At 33.6% G+C, this 25,631-nt stretch overlaps 1 protein-coding gene across 1 annotated transcript in view; it reads right to left on the reverse strand.

Annotated features, from left to right (window-relative positions):
- LOC142336860 (uncharacterized) overlaps positions 1 to 25,131 on the reverse strand; it is an 88,238-nt gene extending 63,107 nt beyond the window's left edge. The window contains exon 1 of the mRNA XM_075385819.1: positions 24,962 to 25,131. The gene's annotated coding sequence lies outside the window, so the exon portion shown is untranslated. The remainder of the gene's footprint in view (positions 1 to 24,961) is intronic.
- Positions 25,132 to 25,631: the final 500 nt, after the last annotated feature.

Consider the following 25,631-nt stretch of genomic DNA (forward strand, 5'->3'; position numbering starts at 1 on the left):
ATATGAATTCAACGCTAAATTCAAAAATAAGTTATGTAAGATTAACCTTTAAAAACGCAAAAAAATACAATATTGTCAGTGAATCCGTCGGATTTATATAGGATCTACGCTAAATCCAACGCAAAATTATTTAGGATCTGCGCTTAATTCAACACAAAATTGTGTAAGATCAGAGCATAAAAACTTAAAAACATGGACGAGTGGCGTTGAGTGCGATGAATTTATGTAACATCTAGGTTAACTTCATTGCAAAATTGGGCAAGATTTACGCTAAGATCAATGCAAAAATATGAAAGATCAACCTTTAATTCCACGTTAAAATATGACTATCTACCCTTAATTACGCAAACTTATTTAAAATTGGCGGTGAATGCGTTAATTTTATGTAAAAACTTCGTTAAAATCAGCGCAAAATTATGCAAGATCAGCGCTGAATTCACCGCAGGCTTGTGTAAGACCTATGCTAATTTCAACAAAGATATTTGAGATCTACTCCAATTTCAACGCAAATTTTAACAGATATATGTACGATCTTCGCTAAAATCATCAAGAACATATTATGATCAACGCGAAATTCAAAGGAAAATTTTATATATTCTAGGGTAAAATCTACGCATAATAATATAAGATCAACGCTAAAATCAACCCTAATTTATATGAATTCAACGCTAAATTCAAAATTAATTTATGTAAGATTAGCCTTTAGAAACGCAATAATATACAATATTGTCTGTGAATTCGTCGGATTTGTATAGGATCTACGCTAAATCCAACGCAAAATTATTTAAGATCTGCGCTTAATTCAACACAAAATTATGTAGGATCAGAGGTTAAAAACTTAAAAACATTGACGAGTGGCGTTCAGTGCGATGAATTTATGTAACATCTAGGTTAATTTCATTGCAAAATTGGGTAAGATTTACGCTAAGATCAATGCAAAAATATAAAAGATCAACCTTTAATTCCACGCTAAAATATGTAGTATCTACCATTAATTACGCAAAATTATTTAAAATTGGCCGTGAATGCGTTAATTTTATGTAAAGACTTCGTTAAAATCAACGCAAAATTATGCAAGATCAGCGCTGAATTCACCGCAGGCTTGTGTAAGACCTATGTTAATTTCAACAAAGATATTTGAGATCTACTCCAATTTCAACGCAAATTTTAACAGATATATGTACGATCTTCGCTTAAATCATCACGAACATATTATGATCAACGCGAAATTCAACGGAAAATTTGTTATATTCTAGGGTAAAATCTACGCATAATAATGTAAGATCAACGCTAAATTCAACCCTAATTTATATGAATTCAACGCTAAACTCAAAAATAAGTTATGTAATATTAACCTTTAAAAACGCAATAATATACAATATTGTCAGTGAATCCATCGGATTTATATAGGATCTACGCTAAATCCAACGCAAAATTATTTAAGATCTGCGCTTAATTCAACGCAAAATTATGTAAGATCAGAACTTAAACACTTAAAAACATGGACGAGTTGCGTTGAGTGCGATGAATTTATGTAACATCTAGGTTAACTTCATTGCAAAATTGGGTAAGATTTACGCTAAGATCAATGCAAAAATATGAAAGATCAACCTTTAATTCCACGTTAAAATATGTAGTATCTACCCTTAATTACGCAAACTTATTTAAAATTGGCGGTGATTGCGTCAATTTTATGTAAAAACTTCGTTAAAATCAGCGCAAAATTATGCAAGATCAGCGCTGAATTCACCGCAGGCTTGTGTAAGACCTATGTTAAATTCAACAAAGATGTTTGAGATCTACTCCAATTTCAACGCAAATTTTAACAGATATATGTACGATCTTCGCTTAAATCATCACGAACATATTATGATCAACGCGAAATTCAACGGAAAATTTGTTATATTCTAGGGTAAAATCTACGCATAATAATGTAAGATCAACGCTAAATTCAACCCTAATTTATATGAATTCAACGCTAAACTCAAAAATAAGTTATGTAATATTAACCTTTAAAAACGCAATAATATACAATATTGTCAGTGAATCCATCGGATTTATATAGGATCTACGCTAAATCCAACGCAAAATTATTTAAGTTCTGCGCTTAATTCAACACAAAATTATGTAAGATCAGAGGTTAAAAACTTAAAAACATGCACGAGTGGCGTGGAGTGCGATGAATTTATGTAACATCTAGGTTAATTTCATTGCAAAATTGGGTAAGATTTACGCTAAGATCAATGCAAAAATATGAAAGATCAACCTTTAGTTCCACGCTAAAATATGTAGTATCTACCCTTAATTACGCAAACTTATTTAAAAATGGCGGTGAATGCGTTAATTTTACGTAAAATTTTTGCTAAAATCAGCGCAAAATTATGTAAGATCAGCGCTGAATTCACCGCAGTTTTGTGTAAGACCTATGCTTATTGCAACAAAGATATTTGAGATCTACTCCAATTTCAACGCAAATTTTAACAGATATAGGTACGATCTTCGCTAAAATCATCACGAACATATTATGATCAACGCAAAATTCAACGGAAGATTATATAAAATCTACGGTAAAATAGACGCATTATAATGTAAGATCAACGCTATATCAACCCTAATTTATATGAATTCAACGCTCAATTCACAAATAAGTTATGTAAGTTTGACCTTTAAAAACGCAAAAATATACAATATTGTCAGTGAATCCGTCGGATTTATATAGGATCTACGCTAAATCCAACACAGAATTATTTAAGATCTGCGCTTATTTCAACACAAAATTATGTAAGATCAGAGGTTAAAAACTTAAAAACATGCAAGAGTGGCGTTGAGTGCGATGAATATATGTAAGATCTAGGTTAAATTCATTGCAAAATTGGGTAAGATTTACGCTAAGATAAGTGCAAAAATATGAAAGATAAACATTTAATTCCACGCTAAAATATGACGAATCTACCATTTATTACGCAAAACTATATAATATTGGCGGTTAATGCGTAATTTTTATGTAACAACTACGTTAAATTCAGCACAAAGTTTTGTAAAACCAGCACCAAATTCAACGCAGACTTGTGTAAGACCCACGCTAGTTTCAACAAGTATTTTTGAGATCTACACCAATTTCAACGCAAATTTTAACAGATATATGTACGATCTTCGCTAAAATCATCATGAACATATTATGATCAACGCGAATTTCAAAGGAAAATTTTATATAATCTAGGGTAAAATCTACGCTTAATAATGTAAGATAAACGATAAATTCAACCCTAGTTTATATGAATTTAACGCTAAACTCAAAAATAAGTTATGTAATATTAACCTTTAAAAACGCAATAATATACAATATTGTCAGTGAATCCATCGGATTTATATAGGATCTACGCTAAACCCAACGCGAAATTATTTAAGATCTGCGCTTAATTCAACACAAAGTTATGTAAGATCAGAGGTTAAAAACTTAAAAACATGCACGAGTGGCGTGGAGTGCGATGAATTTATGTAACATCTAGGTTAATTTCATTGCAAAATTGGGTAAGATTTACGCTAAGATCAATGCAAAAATATGAAAGATCAACCTTTAATTCCACGCTAAAATATGTAGTATCTACCCTTAATTACGCAAACTTATTTAAAAATGGCGGTGAATGCGTTAATTTTACGTAAAATTTTCGTTAAAATCAGCGCAAAATTATGTAAGATCAGCGCTGAATTCACCGCTGTTTTGTGTAAGTTCCATGCTAATTTCAACAAAGATATTTGAGATCTACTCCAATTTCAACATAAATTTTAACAGATATAGGTACGATCTTCGCTAAAATCATCACGAACATATTTTGATCAACGCGAAATTCAACGGAAGATTATATAAAATCTACAGTAAAATAGACGCTTTATAATGTAAGATCAACGCTAAATCAACCCCAATTTATATGAATTCAACGCTAAATTCAAAAATAAGTTATGTAAGTTTGACATTTAAAAACGCAAAAATATGCAATATTGTCAGTGAATCCGTCGGATTTATATAGGATCTACGCTAAATCCAACGCAGAATTATTTAAGATCTGCGCGTATTTCAACACAAAATTATGTAAGATCAGAGGTTAAAAAATTAAAAACATGCAAGAGTGGCGTTGAGTGCGATGAATTTATGTAAGATCTAGGTTAAATTCACTGCAAAATTGGGTAAGATTTACGCTAAGATCAGTGCAAAAATAAGAAAGATAAACATTTAATTCCACGCTAAAATATGACGAATCTACCATTAATTACGCAAAACAATATAATATTGGCGGTTAATGCGTAAATTTTATAAAAGAACTACGTTAAATTCAGCGCAAAGTTTTGTAAAACCAGCACCAAATTCAACGCAGACTTGAGTAAGACCCACGCTAGTTTCAACAAGTTTTTTTGAGATCTACACCAATTTCAACGCAAATTTTAACAGATATATGTACGATCTTCGCTAAAATCATCATGAACATATTATGATCAACGCGAATTTCAATGGAAAATTTTATATAATCTAGGGTAAAATCTACGCATAATAATGTAACATCAACGGTAAATTCAACCCTTATTTATATGAATTCAACGCTAAATTCAAAAATAAATTATGTAATATTAACCTTTGTAAACACAAAATTGTACAATATTGTCAGTGAATCCGTCGGATTTATATGGGATCTACGCTAAATCCAACGCAAAATTATTTAAGATCTGCGCTTAATTCAACACAAAATTATGTAAGATCAGAGGTTATAAACTTAAAAATATGCAAGAGTCGAGTTGAGTGCGATGAATTTATGTAAGATCTAGGTTAATTTCATTGCAAAATTGGGTAAGATTTACGCTAAGATCAATACAAAAATATGAATGACCAACATTTAATTCCACGCTAAAATATGTAGAATCTACGCTTAATTACGCAAAACTATATAATATTGGCGGTGAATGCGTTAATTTTATGTAAGAACTTTGTTAAATTCAGCGCAAAGTTATGTAAAACCGGCACTAAATTCAACGCAGACTTTTGTAAGATTCACGCTAATTTCAACAAGTATTTTTGAGATCTACACAAATTTCAACGCAAATTTTAACAGATATATGTACGATCTTCGCTAAAATCATCATGAACATATTATGATCAACGCGAATTTCAAAGGAAAATTTTATATAATCTAGGGTAAAATCTACGCTTAATAATGTAAGATAAACGATAAATTCAACCCTAGTTTATATGAATTTAACGCTAAACTCAAAAATAAGTTATGTAATATTAACCTTTAAAAACGCAATAATATACAATATTGTCAGTGAATCCATCGGATTTATATAGGATCTACGCTAAACCCAACGCGAAATTATTTAAGATCTGCGCTTAATTCAACACAAAGTTATGTAAGATCAGAGGTTAAAAACTTAAAAACATGCACGAGTGGCGTGGAGTGCGATGAATTTATGTAACATCTAGGTTAATTTCATTGCAAAATTGGGTAAGATTTACGCTAAGATCAATGCAAAAATATGAAAGATCAACCTTTAGTTCCACGCTAAAATATGTAGTATCTACCCTTAATTACGCAAACTTATCCTTAGGTATCACATACCCCTCACATCGACAGAAAAAATTGTTATAAGACAATTTTCGAATGTATAAATAATAACAATATTTACAAATTAATACTTGGTCCGCGGTTAAATAAATATTAACAATATATTTACTGGTAATCATAGCTAAAAATAAATACTATTAAATTATGAAATGTTTCAATTGTTACAGTTTGAAGAAATTCAGTATCAATTGTCCCATTCACAATTGTCCCGAATTGTGTCCTTCTGCCTCGAATGCCATCATGAACCGAGCTATGGTTGGGGTGTCCGTTTCGAGTAGAGAAGGATTTCGCGAGGCGTGTGGTGAAACGTCTCCAATTTGTGGCGAGATATTGGTCTCTTCAGGCTGATTTTCCGCGATGTGTTGAACCGACTCTACTTTAGACTCGGGTGGGGTTTGGAAATTCTCCACGTTACCCGCTCGTCGGGGTCGTTTTGGTGGTGGCAAAATTGTGGAGTCTGGAGATGGGCTTTCAAATCCGTAATACGAGGGACTTCGCCGATTGCGATCCAACGATCTCTTTGGTCGGGCCACTGTGGCAGGTGTATTCGTGGAAGAGGTTGTTGGTTTCTCGCTATGCGAAGCTGTGCCGGCGTCTGGTTGTTGATCTCGGATAGCAAGAAAGTTGGGAACTTTGGGGATTCGTCCTCGCATTGCGCGTGAGATGTTAGATTTTGATGAAGATACCCCGCTGCCGGGGTCACGTTTTCGGTGCTTCATCTTCTTTTCCCCTTTTTGTTTTCTTGTGATCTCTTTCACGTGGCTTTGGATGAGTTCTTCGACTAATTTTTCGCCCCCTGCGGTCCGCATCGTGGTCCACTGCGGTCCGCATCCGCTTTTAATTGAGTTCGCCGCTGCAGTTGTGTTCCAAATTTTGCAATTTCACTATTGCGTACCGTGACTATGGGTTTGCAGGGTTCCTTAATCGTTGAAGTCGTCGGGCTAACCTTCAGAATGTGTGAGCCTGGCGCGAGTACTTCTTAAAGCCCCTCCAAATTGTTCTTCGATTTTCTTTTCCCATGAATTTTCCGGGCTAGATTGAGCTCTACTGCACGTTCTTTGAGGGGAATTGGGCGAATTGCCTTGGTTTGTAAGAATCGTGACTCGCCGTCCCTGCTGGCCCTTTCTCGTTCCTTTGCATCGTGCGTTGCCCGTGACATCTCAACTTCAACTTCGATGTCACTGCGGTACCCGTTCACCCACTTGACGTCTGAAAGTACTTCTTCAGGCAACATTGTGTCTTCATCTAAACAGTGGTTTACAATGTTTTCATATGTGAGATTTGACAGTTTAAGGTTTTGTTGATATCACGCTTAGCGGGGTATTAGGTTTTCTTCCAAAATGTGCTTCGAAGGGCGAGATCTTTGTTGTTCTTTGTTTTCATATTCGCAATTGGTGTATTATTATCTTTAATGCGTGCTTTATATGAAAGGCGTTAATAGACAATTTTTCTACTTAAATACATGCGAGTCTATTCTTAATTGTTTGGATAAGTCTTTCTACCAGTCCAATAGCACGATGATTGTTCACAGGAGCTTCATTTATATCGATATTATTTTTTTTACAAAATGTCTTTACTTGGTTGCCAACTAGACACTTTGCTTGATCTAGACGTGGAATAGATCGTGGAATTTCGTGGTTATCAATACACATGTCCAAAAACTTTAGAACGTTTGGTCCGTTAGCCTTGTCATAAATACGTGAAGTAGGGTATTTAGAAAAACGGTCAAGTGCTGCTAGAAAGTAAACTTCGTTACCTTTTTCATCAAAAATTGGACCTGCAAAATCAATTTGAATTTCTTGATTTGGTTCAACACACGGTATGTGGGGATTAAATTGCTTAGCCGGAATAACAGATTTAAGGTTTTTACCAATCACCGTGCAGGGCTTGCACTCCGTAGCTTTCAAAATGAGCTCGCGATTCACGTATGGCCACCAGCAATGCGTGGCCATACATATCATTCCCCATGTACCCGGGTGGCTGGAGTGTATGTCATCGATCATCGCCTCTCGCAGTACGTTTGGTATAGCAACTTTTTTGTGTATACAAACACACCCGGAACGTAAATGGAGGTCCCTCTTATAGGAGTGTATGTAAGGGTTTAAGGCTTTGAGGCGACTCTCGTTGTTTGTCAGGATACAATCCCGGACCTCTTTCAAAACTGCATCCTTGCTAGTTAGTGATACAATCAATGACTTGTTGAAGATTTTTGATACAATTATTCAAATTTTGGAACATGTGGGCTGGGTGTGAGAGGGGTACTTTCGTTAGACGAGTGAGCCAGAGATGTCGGTGTTGATATTGGTGGGGACCTTGCTGCACGAGTGTCGTTTGAAGGTTCGTTGCGTTGATTTGCGGCGCAGCAATCAGTTGGCGATTTAGATCGCTGACTTGTGGGGCGAGTTGTGTTTTGGCTGGAGGACGGTTGATTCCCCGTGCGAGATGCATCGTTAAAGCGAACGCGAGTGATACGCTTTTTAGAAGGCATTATGTTACTGATTTTGTTTATATAATTTATTTCTGACGATGATTTAGGTGAATTTTGAGTTTGTTGCATTGAAACAACCCGACTGAATTGTAGAATGATTAGAGGCAAAAAGCACTGATTTTATTTTTGGGTGGTGATTTTTACAGTTTGCGTGGTGATATGTCTCCTAATTGGCGGGATTTTAGATTGAATAATTTGAGGCTCGCGCGGAGCGAGAGCTAATCAATTCCAAATTTGGAATGATTGTTTTCTCTTTCTTGTACTTTGCTGTGCGAGAGAAGTTATTTAAGTTAAGTGGATTTTGCGACTGGGACCTACATATTTTAAATTGTTTAATTTACTATTATACTTTGAGGCTAGCTTTCGCTGAGCAAGGGAATCATAATAAACATGTTTGCATACTTGTGCCGCATGTGTGCTAATTAAGTTTATTGCCTTATTATGAGCCTCAATTTTAATTTTGATCTGCGATGCGGGATTGTGTGTCTCAATTTTAGGTGTGATTCGTAATGCGGGATTGTGTTTTAGTAACAACTGGTAAAAATGAGATGCAGATTTTGTGTTATTTATTTCTATTGCATTGATAGATGTAGAAATTAACTTTAACTTTGCTACAATGAATTCCTCATCATATGCTGAGACCTTTTTAGCTTTTTGAGACGGGTCTCTAGAAATGTAGTCAACCAAACCCATTTTCGCCCCGGGAAGATATTCAATATCAAATTGAAATGGAAGTAAACGATCAACCCAGGAGGTCAATCTGCTGTTATAAGATTTGTTGAGCACTTATTTGTTGAGATATGGATTCGATTAGCGTATCAATGCCTGGCATCTCATATTTGTTCTTGTTAATGGCTTTATTTAATACTTTTGAATCCAGTTCAAGCTTGATCGTTTGATCTTTCTTTACACTGACCACTATTAATGATATAAAATGTTTATCGGTACAGCTTGAAAGTTTTATGATATGTTTTTTGTCCAGCAATTTTTTAAGTTCAATATTAACTTTTTCTTGTAAATTATTTGGAATACGTCTACCTTTTTGATGTCTAGGTTAGAAATCTTCCTGCAACTTAGATCTTGCCACACGATTTTTTGATCTTCCAATACGCGAAATCAATTCAGGAAAAGTTTTTCGGATTTGTGCTTTGATTTCTGGAGATGAAACATTGTTGACCCGATTACCTTTTTGAGATGTAGATTGAGTTACTGCTAGTCCAAGTTTGTCAAACAAGTCAAGGCCAATTAGGGACTTTAGGTTGTCAGCTACAACTGTGAATGTCGCTACCTCACAAGTCCAACCCTTGCTCGTTATTGGTGATTGTATCTTTCCATCGACCTGAATTGGTTCATTCGAGAATGTCCGAAGTTGTAGAGACACCGTTTTGTTGATCCAGAACGCGCGAGGACTGCTTTGTACCACTTGCGATGCCATTGAACGATTGAAAATGCTGCATGCGCTCCCGGAGACCACGAGTAGAGAAGTGGTAATATTGCCAATCTTGACGGGCATGTTGAGGGGTTCTACTTTCTCTACCGAGTTTTCGATCACGGCGACCGTATTATCGTCTCCACATCTGTAATCTGATTCGTAGAGCTTGGCTGGTTGTAGGAAGTTCACTGAGTCCTCAGGATGCGGTACTTCTTCCACGACGCTCACCATCTTTTTCTTTGAATTTTGTGGCTTTGCATTCACATTCATTTATTTTCTGCAGACTTTCCCAAAATGATTTAGAAGTCCACAATTGTTACAAATTTTGCCTTATGGGATGCATTTTTCGCGGTGATTCGGGAGCCAAATTCCTCCGCAATTTGAGCAGTAGAGTGTAGAACGGTTTTTTTGTCTCGAGGCGTTATTTGTATTTTGCCAATACGGGGTTCGAGAATTGTTGGTGATTTGGACCGCGTTGACGTTTGCTGGAACAACAATTTTGTTGTGCTGCTGAATTTGATGTTGGTTTCGCATCCCCAGTTCCATGTTGATTGCTAGCTCTAATGCCTGACGCGGTTCGACAGTTTGTTTAAGGAGCTCCTTTTGAATTTCGGATCAATCAGATTAGTGATGAAGACTTCGCGTATCAGTGTTTCTTCCTTGTTCTCGAAATTGCAATTTTCCGCTGAATCCTTTAATTTCCCATAGAAATGTTCGACCGTTTCTCCCCTAAGCTGTTTCGTAATCAAGAAGAAATGACGATCGAACGTTATGTTGCGGGGTCGGATAAATGCCTCTTCCACCACGATCTTCCAGAAGTCTACCGTAGTGAGAGTATCGATCATGATGTGCGGGTTCTTGCAATTGAGAAGGCGGTGACCTTCTATCCCGATGCTTAGGTAGAGTAGGGATACAGTTTTGCGGTCCGCCAGTGGCCACGGTTTGTCACCACACATGATACCCACTTCGATTAGCCGTTGGCATTTGTTTTGCCAGTTCATCTTCTGTTGCGCGTTGCGAGCGTTCCTCTCTCTCTCTCTCCGATTGTGCGGAAGCCCCAACTATTGTTTCTTCATTTATTGGCTCAAGGGGAAGTTCCACCATCTCGGGTTTGGGTCCAAGCAGCGTATCGAGAACAATATTCTCTTTTGCCAACAGTGCCAATTTATATTGCACTCTCCATTTCTCCCTCAGAAGCGGAGGATCGGTTGTAGGTTTGTCCCAGAAAGGGTCGATTCCGAGGGGTGTTCTTTTAGTTGCTGACTGCGCCATGTCGTACTCTGTTTACTTAGAGTAGCTATTTCCGGTGCGGGTACACTTCAAAATACTTAACTCGTGATTCGCGAAGCGGAATCCTGATTTGAGTTTCTACTGCTTACTCGCGGAGCGGGATTTACAAAAAGAATTGTTAAGCTGATTTTGAATTGCAAAGTTAGGAGAATGAAAAGAAATGAATTGAAGTGCTTGTAAGCAAAACGTGAATGCGTGATCAGACATGACTGATCACGAGGCGGGAAACCAAGAAGGAAATCATTCACAGATCACAAGACGCAAACTGAATAAATATGAACAGGATTATCAAGGGCAAATAAAAAGAACTACTTCACAACATCATATAAAATATACTGCATCGAGTAAAATAATAAACAATGATATCCTTAGGTATCACACTAAGATTTACGTTGAATTCAGCGAAGAACTATCTAAATTCAGCGCTAAATGCAATGCAAAAGATTTTAAGATCAGTGAGTAAAAAAATTATGATAGGTCGGCGGTCAATGCGTTGATTTTAGGTAAGATCTACGCTAGTTTCAGCGCAAAATTGTGTAAGATCTATGACCAATTCAACGCAAAATTATGTAAGATCAGCGCTTAAAAACGTAAAATCATGTCAGCTTGGCAGTAAAAGCGTTGAATTTATGTAAGATCTACGCTAATTTTGGAGCAAAATTATGTGCGATCTACGAATATTTTAATTAAGATCAGTGGGTAAAAAAAATTATGTTAGGTTGGCGGTGAATGCGTTGAATTTTTGTAAGATCTACGTTAATTTCAGCGCAAAGTTATCTACCCCTAAAACTGCAAAAATGTTTAATATTTGAGGTAAATTCGTTGACTTTGGGTAAGATCTACGTTGATTTCAAGGCAAAACTATAAAAAAACAACTCTAATTTATGTAAGATCTACTCATAAAAACGGAAAAATTTTAAATGTTGTCGCTGAGTAAAATGAATTTGAAGTAAAATGAAGATTTACGTTGAATTCAGCGAAGAACTATGTAAGATCAGCGCTAAATTTAAAGCAAATTTATGTAAGATCTTTCCTAAGTTCAACAAATCCTTTTAAGATCTACTCCAAACTAAAGGCAATTTTTTGTAAGATCAACACTTAAATGAACACAAAATATTGTTAGATCTTTGCTAATTTCAAAACAAAAACATTTATATATGATCAACGCTAAATTCAACGCAAAAATTTATAAAGTCAACGCTAAATTCAACGCTAAGTTAAACTCTATGTAAGATCAACGCTAAAGTCAACGCAACTTTATGTAAGATCTACCCTTAGTTCAACAAAGTTTTTTAAGATCTACTCCAAATTCATCACAAATTTTTGTATGATCAAAAATTAATGAACACAAAATAATGTAAGACCTACGCAATAATCACAACAAAGTATAAATGATCACCGCTAATTTCAACGCAAAACTAAAGAAAATCAACGTTATGTTAAAAATAATTTGAAGGCTATGTAAGATCTACGCAAAAATCAAGGCTAAATTATGTGAGACCTACTCTTAAAAACGCAAATATGTATAAAATTGTCGTAAATCTATTAAATTTATGTAAGACCTACGCTAAATTCAATACAAAATTAATGAAGATCAGTAGTTAAGATGTACTTATGTAAGTTTGGCAAATTTATGCAAATTTATGTAAGTTTGGCGGTGATTGTGTTGAATTTATGTATAATATACTTTAATTTGAGCATTCAGTCATTTAAGATCTGCCTTAAATTGAACGCACATTTATATAAAAATTACAAAAAATTCAATAAAGTTATTTAATTTCTATTCTAAATTGAATGCAAATTTTTGTAAGATCAAAGCTGAACTTAACACAAAGTTATGTAAGATCTGCACTTAGAAACGCAAAATTATGTCAATTTGGCATTGATTGCGGTAAATTTATGTAAGAGGGGGCACAAACGGAAAGGATCCTACTCCCAATTGACTATTCATTGGCGTTGAGAATTCAAAAGTTGTGATCAGTGTCTCAGACAGTTCACTAATATCATCAAATTACTTGAATTTTTAATCCAAGAGAAATGCAAAGAACAACCCCAGTTATTGCACTGTTCTCGAAATTGCAATTTTCCGCTGAATCCTTTAATTTCCCATAGAAATGTTCGACCGTTTCTCCCCTAAGCTGTTTCGTAATCAAGAAGAAATGACGATCGAACGTTATGTTGCGGGGTCGGATAAATGCCTCTTCCACCACGATCTTCCAGAAGTCTACCGTAGTGAGAGTATCGATCATGATGTGCGGGTTCTTGCAATTGAGAAGGCGGTGACCTTCTATCCCGATGCTTAGGTAGAGTAGGGATACAGTTTTGCGGTCCGCCAGTGGCCACGGTTTGTCACCACACATGATACCCACTTCGATTAGCCGTTGGCATTTGTTTTGCCAGTTCATCTTCTGTTGCGCGTTGCGAGCGTTCCTCTCTCTCTCTCTCCGATTGTGCGGAAGCCCCAACTATTGTTTCTTCATTTATTGGCTCAAGGGGAAGTTCCACCATCTCGGGTTTGGGTCCAAGCAGCGTATCGAGAACAATATTCTCTTTTGCCAACAGTGCCAATTTATATTGCACTCTCCATTTCTCCCTCAGAAGCGGAGGATCGGTTGTAGGTTTGTCCCAGAAAGGGTCGATTCCGAGGGGTGTTCTTTTAGTTGCTGACTGCGCCATGTCGTACTCTGTTTACTTAGAGTAGCTATTTCCGGTGCGGGTACACTTCAAAATACTTAACTCGTGATTCGCGAAGCGGAATCCTGATTTGAGTTTCTACTGCTTACTCGCGGAGCGGGATTTACAAAAAGAATTGTTAAGCTGATTTTGAATTGCAAAGTTAGGAGAATGAAAAGAAATGAATTGAAGTGCTTGTAAGCAAAACGTGAATGCGTGATCAGACATGACTGATCACGAGGCGGGAAACCAAGAAGGAAATCATTCACAGATCACAAGACGCAAACTGAATAAATATGAACAGGATTATCAAGGGCAAATAAAAAGAACTACTTCACAACATCATATAAAATATACTGCATCGAGTAAAATAATAAACAATGATATCCTTAGGTATCACACTAAGATTTACGTTGAATTCAGCGAAGAACTATCTAAATTCAGCGCTAAATGCAATGCAAAAGATTTTAAGATCAGTGAGTAAAAAAATTATGATAGGTCGGCGGTCAATGCGTTGATTTTAGGTAAGATCTACGCTAGTTTCAGCGCAAAATTGTGTAAGATCTATGACCAATTCAACGCAAAATTATGTAAGATCAGCGCTTAAAAACGTAAAATCATGTCAGCTTGGCAGTAAAAGCGTTGAATTTATGTAAGATCTACGCTAATTTTGGAGCAAAATTATGTGCGATCTACGAATATTTTAATTAAGATCAGTGGGTAAAAAAAATTATGTTAGGTTGGCGGTGAATGCGTTGAATTTTTGTAAGATCTACGTTAATTTCAGCGCAAAGTTATCTACCCCTAAAACTGCAAAAATGTTTAATATTTGAGGTAAATTCGTTGACTTTGGGTAAGATCTACGTTGATTTCAAGGCAAAACTATAAAAAATCAACTCTAATTTATGTAAGATCTACTCATAAAAACGGAAAAATTTTAAATGTTGTCGCTGAGTAAAATGAATTTGAAGTAAAATGAAGATTTACGTTGAATTCAGCGAAGAACTATGTAAGATCAGCGCTAAATTTAAAGCAAATTTATGTAAGATCTTTCCTAAGTTCAACAAATCCTTTTAAGATCTACTCCAAACTAAAGGCAATTTTTTGTAAGATCAACACTTAAATGAACACAAAATATTGTTAGATCTTTGCTAATTTCAAAACAAAAACATTTATATATGATCAACGCTAAATTCAACGCAAAAATTTATAAAGTCAACGCTAAATTCAACGCTAAGTTAAACTCTATGTAAGATCAACGCTAAAGTCAACGCAACTTTATGTAAGATCTACCCTTAGTTCAACAAAGTTTTTTAAGATCTACTCCAAATTCATCACAAATTTTTGTATGATCAAAAATTAATGAACACAAAATTATGTAAGACCTACGCAATAATCACAACAAAGTATAAATGATCACCGCTAATTTCAACGCAAAACTAAAGAAAATCAACGTTATGTTAAAAATAATTTGAAGGCTATGTAAGATCTACGCAAAAATCAACGCTAAATTATGTGAGACCTACTCTTAAAAACGCAAATATGTATAAAATTGTCGTAAATCTATTAAATTTATGTAAGACCTACGCTAAATTCAATACAAAATTAATGAAGATCAGTAGTTAAGATGTACTTATGTAAGTTTGGCAAATTTATGCAAATTTATGTAAGTTTGGCGGTGATTGTGTTGAATTTATGTATAATATACTTTAATTTGAGCATTCAGTCATTTAAGATCTGCCTTAAATTGAACGCACATTTATATAAAAATTACAAAAAATTCAATAAAGTTATTTAATTTCTATTCTAAATTGAATGCAAATTTTTGTAAGATCAAAGCTGAACTTAACACAAAGTTATGTAAGATCTGCACTTAGAAACGCAAAATTATGTCAATTTGGCATTGATTGCGGTAAATTTATGTAAGAGGGGGCACAAACGGAAAGGATCCTACTCCCAATTGACTATTCATTGGCGTTGAGAAGTCAAAAGTTGTGATCAGTGTCTCAGACAGTTCACTAATATCATCAAATTACTTGAATTTTTAATCCAAGAGAAATGCAAAGAACAACCCCAGTTATTGCACTGCCACTTTTTAGAAGAATCATCAAACTCTAAAAGTGTTACTTTACCAACAACTACAGCATCAGACGTACAGAAAGTTTTGATACGTAAATCAACATCCGAAAGATTCTGGTTATGCAAAAGAATATTAATATTACGAAATCAGCATAAATGAACTCTGATTTTTTGGACCTTTTCCGTTTGTGCCCCCCTCCTCCGTACGTTATGCTGCCCCCAGTTACAGAGCACCTGACATTACTTAGTTAATCAATACTTAAAATCGTCCAACATTTTCACACCTACGCATAATTCAAGCTAAATTGTGATATCTAAGTTAAATTCAACGCAAAGTTATGCAACTTCTACGCTAAATTGAGCTCAAAATTGTGTATGGTCTACGCTATATTCAACTCAAAAATATGTAAGATAACAAAAGTTAACGCAAATTTGTGCAAGCTCATTGCAAAATTAAGTAATATTTATGCTAATTTCACTCAAAGTTGTTTAATGTCAAATCTAAATTCAACGCAGAATGTTGGAAGATGAACGCTTAACTGAACAGAAAATAAGTGGGCTCTACACTTGAAAACTCAAAGTTCGGAAAGGTTATGATATCTATGCTAAATTTGAGCTTAACTGTATATCTAAGCAATATAAAACAATTATGCTATATTGAACGCAAATTTGTGTAAGATCTACACTAATTCAAACACAAAACTCCTGAAGAACTATGATTGATTCATCAACGCAAAATATGTAAGACAAACGCTAGTATGGACGCTAAATTTTGTAAGATCTCCTCTTTAAAGCGCAGAACTATATAACATAGGAGTTGAATGCGTGGAAATTATGTAGGATCTACAATAAATTCAGCCCAGCATTATATGCGCTAAACTCAACGCAAAATTATGTAAGATCTACGCTTAGCTCAACAATGTTATTTAAGATCTAATCTTAATTCAAAGCATTTTTTTGAAAGATCAATGCTTAACTGAACACAAAGTAATGAAAGATATGCTTTGAATTGACACAAATTTATTGATGATCAGCACTAAAATCAACGCAATAAAATAAAATCAACGCTAAATTCAACGCTAAATTATGCGAAATCTATTCTTAAAAACACAGTACTATAAATGAAAATGTCGGTGAATCCGTTGAATTTTCGAAGGATCCAAGCATAATTCAACGCAAAGTTTTTAAATATCCGTGTTTAAAAACGCAAAATTTCGTAAGATTGGCGGTGAATGCGTTGAGTTTATGTAAGATCTACGTTAGTTTTAGCGCAAAATTTTGTATGATCTGCTCTACATTAACCGCAAAATTTTTTAAAATCAATGCTAAATTTAACGCAAACGTAGTATCATTACAAACAAATGTAAGATGTACGTTATTTCACCAAAAAATTATAAAGGATCTACTCTAAATTGAACGCAAAATTTGTAAGATCTCCTCTTAAGACCGCAAAGTTATATAATTTTAGCGGTGAATGTGTGGAATTTATGTAAGATCTACGTTGAATTCAGACCGAAATTAGGTAAGATCTGCGCTAATTTCAACGCAAAATTATGTAAGATGAACGCAAAACTCATCAACAGTAATTAGAATCTAATCTGAATTCAGTGCAACCTTTGGGAAATCAAAGCTTAAATTAACACAACATTATGTAAGATCTGCGCTAAGTTTAAACAAATTTATTGATGATCAACGCTAAATTCAACGATAAACTATAAAAGATCAACTCTTAAAAACAAAAAATTATTACCATTACGGTGAACGCGTTGAATTTAAGTAAGATCCACGTTAAATTCAGCGCAGAATTATGTATGATTAACGCTTGATTAAACGCTAATTAAGGCAAGAATATTGCAAAATTGTGTAACATCTGCGCTAACTTAAGCTAAAAGTTATTTAAGATCTTATTTAAATTCAGCGCAAATTTTTGTAAGATCAACACTTAACTGAACACAAAAATAAGTAAGATCTTTGCTCAATTCAAAGCAAAACTATACGAAATCATCGCAAATTTCAACGATAAACTGAAAAAGATCAACTCTAACAAACGAAAAATTACATAGTTTTCGCTGTGAATTACGTAAGATCTACGCTAAATTCAGCTAAAATTTAATTACTTATTCTAATATTTATTTATTCTACTTTAAGTTCAACGCAAATTTTTTTGAGATCAACGCTGAAAATTCAACGCTTAATTATGCAAAATCTACTGTTAAAGCGCAGTATCATTAGAATTTGTTGATGAATCCGCTGAAATTATGTAAGATCTACACTAAATTATTCTTTATTTAATATCAGTGGTTAAAAACTCAAATTTTTGTAAGATTCGTGGTGAATGCATTGAATGTATATGAGGTCTACGCTAAATTCATTGCAAAAACATTTGAAATCAAAGATTAAAAACGCAAAATTTTGAAAAATTGGGGTTGAATGCGCTAATTTTTAAGAATTACGTTAAACTCAACTCAAAATTTTGTACGATCTGCGCTAAATTGAACAAAGTTTTTTACGATCTACTCTCTATTTATCGAAAATTTTATTGGAGAGCAGCGCTCAATTGAAAACAAATTGATGAAAGATATGCACTTAGAAAGGCAAAATTATGTACAATTGACGGCAAATAAGTTAAATTTAGGTACAAGGGGGGCACAAACGAAAAAGATCCCAATATAATTTATATTTTCATAGGCGTTGGGAAGTCGAAAAAATTGTGGTCAATGCTTAACAGACGACAGTTCAATAATCCCATCAAAATACTTGTTTTATCAAAACAAAGAAAACGCAAACAACAAAAGGAGTTATTGTACTGCCACCTTTAAGAAGAATCACTAAACTCTTAAGGGTTACTTTAACAATAACTACAGCATTAGATGCATAGTAAATTTTGAAACCGCAGTCAACATCCGAAGAAAATTGGATATGCAAAAGTTATTATGCCAAAATCAGTTTAAATGAAAGATGATTTTTTGGATTTTGTGCCCCCAGTACGTTATGGTCCCCCATTTACAGGGTACTAGACATTACTTGGTTAATTTTTATTAAATTTTTTTAAGATTCTGATATCTACGCTAAGTTCTGATAAATCCAACACTAAATTGCAGAGGTGTACCTTAAATTCATCACGCAAATTTTTTGTAAGATCAACGGTATATTATGTAAGATCTACGCTAAATTCAACTAAAAATTATGTAAGATCAACGCTAATTTCAACACAAAACTATGTAATGTGTACGCTTAATACAATTTTATATGAGATAATAAGGAGTTGTTGATGAATCCGTTGAATTTATGTAGGATCTAAGCGAAATTCATTGCAAAACTTTGTAATATCAGCGGTTAAAAACGAAAACTTTCCTTGGATTGGCGGTGAATGAGTTGAGTTCATGTAAGATCTACGTTAGAAACAGCGTAAATTTTGTACGATCTGCGCTAAATTTAACTCTGAATTTTGTAAGATCTAATCTTAGAAACCCAAAATTATATAATTTTGTCGGTTAATCCGTTGAATATATGTAAGGTCCACGCTAAATTCAATGCAAAATAATTTAAGACGAACGATTAATAACCCAAAAATATATCAGTTTGATGGTGAATGCGGTGAAATTATGTAAGATCTACAATAAACTCAATGCGAAATTTTGTAAGATCTGCGCTAAATTCAACGCAAAATCATGTAAGATCTACACTAAATTCAACAAAGGTATTTACGAACTACTTTATATTCAACACAAATTCATGTAAGATCAACGCTTAATCGAACACCAATTTATGAAAGATATGCATTTAGAAACGCAAAAATATGTAAGATTGGCGGTGAATAGGTAAAAATTATGTACGCGGAGGCACAAAAGGAAAAGATCCCTATCCCAGTTGAATTTTCACCGGCTTTGATAAATTGGAAAATGGTGATCAGTGCTTAACAAATGACAGTTCATTAATCCCATCAAAATATTGGTTTCTCAAAACATAGAGCAAGCAACTGACAGTAGTTGTTACTGCACTGCCATTTTCATGAAGGATCATCTATTTCAAAAGGGTTGCTTTACCAACAATTACAGCGTCAGATGCAGAGCAATACCTGAAACCGAAGTAAACATCCGAAGAATACTGGATACGCAAAAGAAAATTAATATGCCGATATCAGCATAAATGAAAAATAATATTTCGGATTTTTTCCGTTTGTGCCCTCCAGTACGTTTTGATCCCACAGCTAGAGAGCACGTGACATTACTTAATTGATCTTTGTTTGAAATTATCTAAGATTCTCATATCTACGCTAAGTTCAAGCTAAATTGTTATATCTCAGCTTAATTGTACTTTCCAATCTAAACTCAACGCAAAATTTTATAAGCTCTATTTTAAACTCAACACAAAAATGTTTGAGGTTTACGCTCAATTCATTAACGCAAATTTTTATTAGATCGAGGCAATATTATGTAAGATCTACGCTAAATTCAACTCAAAATTATGCAAGATCAACTCTAATTTCAACACAAAACTCTGTAAGTTCTGCGCTTGATTCAACTAAAGGTTAATTATGATCTACTTTAAATTTTTGTAAGATAAATAAACTTATTTGAGCACAAAATTTTGTAGGATCGACTCTTAAATATGCAAAATTAGGTAAAATTGCGTTTGATTCGCTAAATTTATGCTAAATTGTAATATCGACGCTAAATTAAATCACCTATGCGTAATTCAACGAAAAATTATGTAAGATCTACTCTTAAAACGCAGAATTTCATAATTTTGGCGGTGAATCCCTGCTATTTTTTGTAAAATCTGCGTTCTATTCAGCGCAAAGTTATATAAGATCAAGACTAATTTTAAATAAACATATTTAAGATCTTTTCTGAATTCAACGCACTTTCTTGTAAGATCAACGCTTTATTTTTACACAAATTTAAGTAACAACTTCGATAGGTCTACACAAATTTATGTATGATCGACGCTAAATTCAACGCAAAATCTACTAAAATCAACGCTCAATTCAAGGTAAGTTTATGCAAGATCTACTCTTATATACGCAAAATTATTTAAAATCTTCGGAGAAAACATTGGATTCTTGTAAGATCTACGTTAAATTGATCGCTAATTTCTTCAATTTCACCATTTAAAAACGTTTAAAAAATTTGGTAATATCAGCGTTGAATGCCTTGAGTTTTTGTAAGATCGTTCTTAGTTTCAGCTCAAAACTGTGTAGGGTCTGCGCTAAATTCACCGCAGGCTTGTGTAAGACCTATGCTTATATCAACAAAGATATTTGAGATCTACTCCCATTGCAACGCAAATTTTAACAGATATATGTACGATCTTCGCTAAAATCATCGCGAACATCTCATGATCAACGCGGAATTCAGCGGAAGATTATATAAAATCTACGGTAAAATCGACGCATAAGATCAACGCTAAATCAACCCTTAATTATATGAATTCAACGCTAAATTCAAATATAAGTTATGTAAGATTGACCTTTAAAAACGCAAATATATACAATATTGTCATTGAAACCGTCGAATTTATGTAGGATCTACGCTAAATCCAACGCAAAATTATTTAAGATCTGCGCTTGATTCAACACAAAGTTATTTAAAATCAGAGGTTAAAAACCTAAAAACATGCAAGAGTGGCGTCGAGAGCGTTGAATTCATGTAAGATGTAGTTTGATTTCATTGTAAAATTGCGTAAGATTTACGCCAAGATCAATGCAAAAATATGAAAGATCAACCTTTAAATCCACGCTAAAATATGTAGTATCTATCCTTAATTTCGCAAAATTATATAATATTGGCGGTGAATGCGTTAATTTTTTGTTAAAAATTAGTTAAATTCAGCGCAAAATTATGTAAGATAAGCGCTAAATTCACTGCAGGCTTGGGTAAGACCTATGCTAATTTCAACAAAATATTTGAGATCTACTCCAATTTAAACGCAAATTTTAACAGATATATGTACGATCTTCGCTAAAATCATCGCGAACAACTTATGATCAACGCGAAATTCAACGGAAGATTGTGTAAAATCTACTGTAAAATCGACGCATAATAATGTAAGATCAACGCTAAATCAACCCTAATTTATATGAATTCAACGCTAAATTCAAAAATAAGTTATGTAAGATTGACCTTTAAAAACGCAAAAATATACAATATTGTCAGTGAATCCGTCGGATTTATATTGGATCTACACTAAATCCAACGCAAAATTATTTAAGATCTCCGCTTAACTCAACACAAAATTATAAGATCAGAGGTTAAAAACTTAAAAACATTTGAGTGGCGTCGAGAGCGTTGAATTCATGTAAGATGTAAGTTAATTTCATTGCAAAATTAGGTAAAATTTACTCGTATATACGCAAAATTATTTCAAATTGTCTGTAAAACCATTGAATTTGTGTTGGATCTATGTTAACTCAACGCTAGTTTCTTCAATATTACGCAAAACTTTGTAATTTTGGCGATGAAAGCGTTGATTTTATGTAAAATTTACCTTAGATTTAGCTCAAAAATGTGTAAGGTCTGCGCTTAATTAAACGCAAAATTATGTAAGATCTACGCTAATTGCAATGCTTAATTATTTTAAACCAGCGATAAATTCAACGCCAAAATATATAAAATCTACTCTTAGAAACCCAAAACAATATAACATTTTCGTTTAATCTGTTGAATTTATATAAGGTCTACTATAAATTCAACGCAAAAATAATTAGGATCAACGATTAAAAACGCCAAAAAATGATAGTGTGTTGGTGAATCCGGTGAAATTATTTGAGATCTACGTTAAATTTCGCGCAAATTTATGTGAGATCTGTACTCAATTCAAAGCAAAATTATGTAAGACCTGCGCTAAATTCAACACAAAATTTTGTAAGATCAACGTTAATTTCATCACAAAACTATGTAGGGTCTACGCTTATATCAACTAAAAGTTCAATAGGATTTAATTTGAGTTTAACGCAACTGTTTGTATGACAAACGCTTAATTGAGCAAAAAATTATGTAAGAAATACACTTAAAAACGCAAAACTATGTGAGATTGCGTTATGTACGCTAAAGGTATAATATCTACGCTAAATTAAATTGCCAATGCTTAATTCGACACAAAATTATGTAAGATCTACGCTAGTTTCAACACAAAACTCTGTAGGACCTACGCTAAATTCATCAACGTAAAATTATGTTAGAGCAATGCTAAGTAAAACGCTAATTTTTTTTAATATCTACTCAAAAAACGCAGAGTTTTATAATTTTTGCGGTTAAGGCGTGGAATTGCTGCGAAATCTACGTTATATTCAGCGCAAAGTTATGTAAGATCTACGCTAAAATCAAAAAAGTTTTCAAGATCTACTCTGTTTTCAACCCAATTTTTTGTAAGATCAACGCTTATTTTAACACAAAATTGTGTAACATCTTCGATATGTTCAACAGAAAAATATATGTATGATCGAATCGAAATTCAATGCAAAATCAAATAAAATCAACGCTACATTCATTGCTAAACAATGCAAAATCTATTCTTATATACGCAAAAATATGTAAAATCGTCGGTTAAACCATTGAATTTATGTAAGTTCTATGTTAAATTCAACGCAAATTTCTTCAATATCACTGGTTAAAAACGCAAAAATTTTGTTATATTGGCGTTGATTACTTTGAGTTTATGTAAGATATAGCTTATTTTCAACGATAAATTCAAAGCTAAATTATATAAAATCTACCCTTAAATAAGCAAAAGCATATAATATTGTCGGTAAATCTGTTGAAATTATATATGGTCTAAAATAAATTCAACAAAAAAAATTTAAGATCAACGGTTAAAAATGCAATATTATGTAAAATTGGCGGTGAATGTGTTAAAGTTTTTCAAGATCTGCGTTACGGTCCGCGCAAATTTATGTTGGATCGGAGCTAAATTCAACGCAAAGTTATGTAAGACGTGCGCTAAATACAACACAAAATTTTCTAAGTTCCACTCTTAATTCAACGCAAGCTTTTGTATGATGAACGCTTAACTGAACACAAAAGATATGTAAGACCTTTGCTATTTTCAACAAAAATTTTTATATGACCAACGCTGAATTCAATGCAAAACTATATAAAATCAACGCTAAACTTAATGCTAAAATAAGTACGATCTACTCTAAAAACGCAAGATTTTATACTAGAATTGCAAAAAAAATTTATTGAACCAATGTCAGCAAATATGAAATATGTTATTTGAATTTTTTCCGTTTGTGCTCCCCGGCACGTTAAGTTCCTCCCAGTGACAGAGCGCATGACATTATTTAATATATTTTTTTAATTATCAAAGATGTTCATTTATTCAGGAAGTTTTCGCTAAACTTTAATGTCTACGCTAAATTTTAATATCTAAGGTAAATTCGACGCAAAATTATGTAAGATCAGTGAAAAATTAAGTAACATCTACTCGAATGTCAACTAAAAATCGTTTTAGATTTACTCTAAACAACAAAGAATTACAACACTAACGAAAATTTGACGTTAAATTCACAAAACTATAAAAACCTACGTCAAATTTAACACATATTTATGTGAGATCAGCGCAAATCTATGCAAGATCTACTCTTTTTTGAACGCAAATTTTTATAAGATAAAAGTTCAACTCAACAAAAAAATTTTGTAGTTTTTACGCCTAAAAACAAAAAATTTAGTGCGGTTGGCGGTGAATGCGTTGATTTTTTGTAAGTTCTAAGATAGATTCAACACAAAAAAAATACGTAATGTGTACGCTAAAAAAGTCAAAATTATGTAAGATTAGCGATCAATGCATTGAATTTATGTAAGATCTACTATAAACTAGGCGCAAAATTATGTAGGATCCACTCATTCACCGCCAATCTTACATATAATTGAGTTTGTTTTGGTTGAAAACTCGGCCAGGAAAATAAAGCCAAGTTTTTGGTTACTGGAACAGCATTAGTCTAATGGAATTCTAATGTTATTTTACGATTTTGACACTATTTTCTTTGTTGTGATAAATAAATTTTGCATTTTTGAATTCTGTAGTTTTTTTGCAATTTCTTATGTCTTGTCATTTAATATTAGCAATGGCAAGCTTCATTGATTAGGAATGAGACATGTAGTTTACATGGATCTAGTGAAAACGTTGATAAAAAATAAATGCCTCGAGTTCATTGCTAACGGTTTTGAAGGCCTTGACACTATCTGTTTTCTTGTTTGTTGGGGTTTGTGCAGTCTCGTCGTCTGCAAGGAAAGATCCAATCGGTTAATGGTGATAATGAGGTTCAATTTATTCGTTCCACTTCAATGAAAACGCTTTCACAATAAGTGTTTCGAAAAGATTCTATTGACATTTTGTGTTATGATAACTTGGTTAATTAAATTTGTTTATCTTACGACTCACCTCCTCAATTGCAGGTGTTATAATCGGTTGTTATGGTTGATCGGGTTCAAGAAAGATATCACCAGCGTTGACTCCAGAAAACGCAAAACTATATAATTTTGTCGGCGAATACCTTGAGTTTTTGTAACATCTGTGCTAAATTCAACGCAAAATTTATTAAGATCAACAATTAAAAACCCAAAACTATGTACGATTCGCTTTAAATATATGTCGAATTTAGGATCTGCGTTGAATGCAGCGCAAAACTTTGTAAGATCTACTCTAAATTCAACGCATGTTTTTGTAAGATGAATGCATAACTGAATACAAAATTATTTAAGACGTTTGCTAAGCTCAAAACAAAATTATGTATGATCAAAGCTGAATTCTGAATTCAACTCAAAATTATATAAAATTGTAATAATTAATAGTATTATCTACGCTAATTTTAAATACATATGCTAAATTCAACGCAAAATTATGTAAGATCTACGCTCAATAAAACACAAGAAAACACTTTAAGATCGACGTTACTGCACTGCCGCTTTTAAGAAGCATGATCAAACTCTAATAGTTTTACTCTACCAACAACTTCAGCATCAAATGCACAGCCAGTTTGTAAATCTAAATTAAAACCCGATGAAAACTGGATTTGCAAAAAATTTTAAAATACCGATATGAGCATAATTGA

Source organism: Convolutriloba macropyga, chromosome 3 (assembly GCF_964194025.1).
Source record: "Convolutriloba macropyga chromosome 3, txConMacr16.3, whole genome shotgun sequence".
In the NCBI taxonomy this organism is placed as follows: Eukaryota; Metazoa; Xenacoelomorpha; order Acoela; family Convolutidae; genus Convolutriloba; species Convolutriloba macropyga.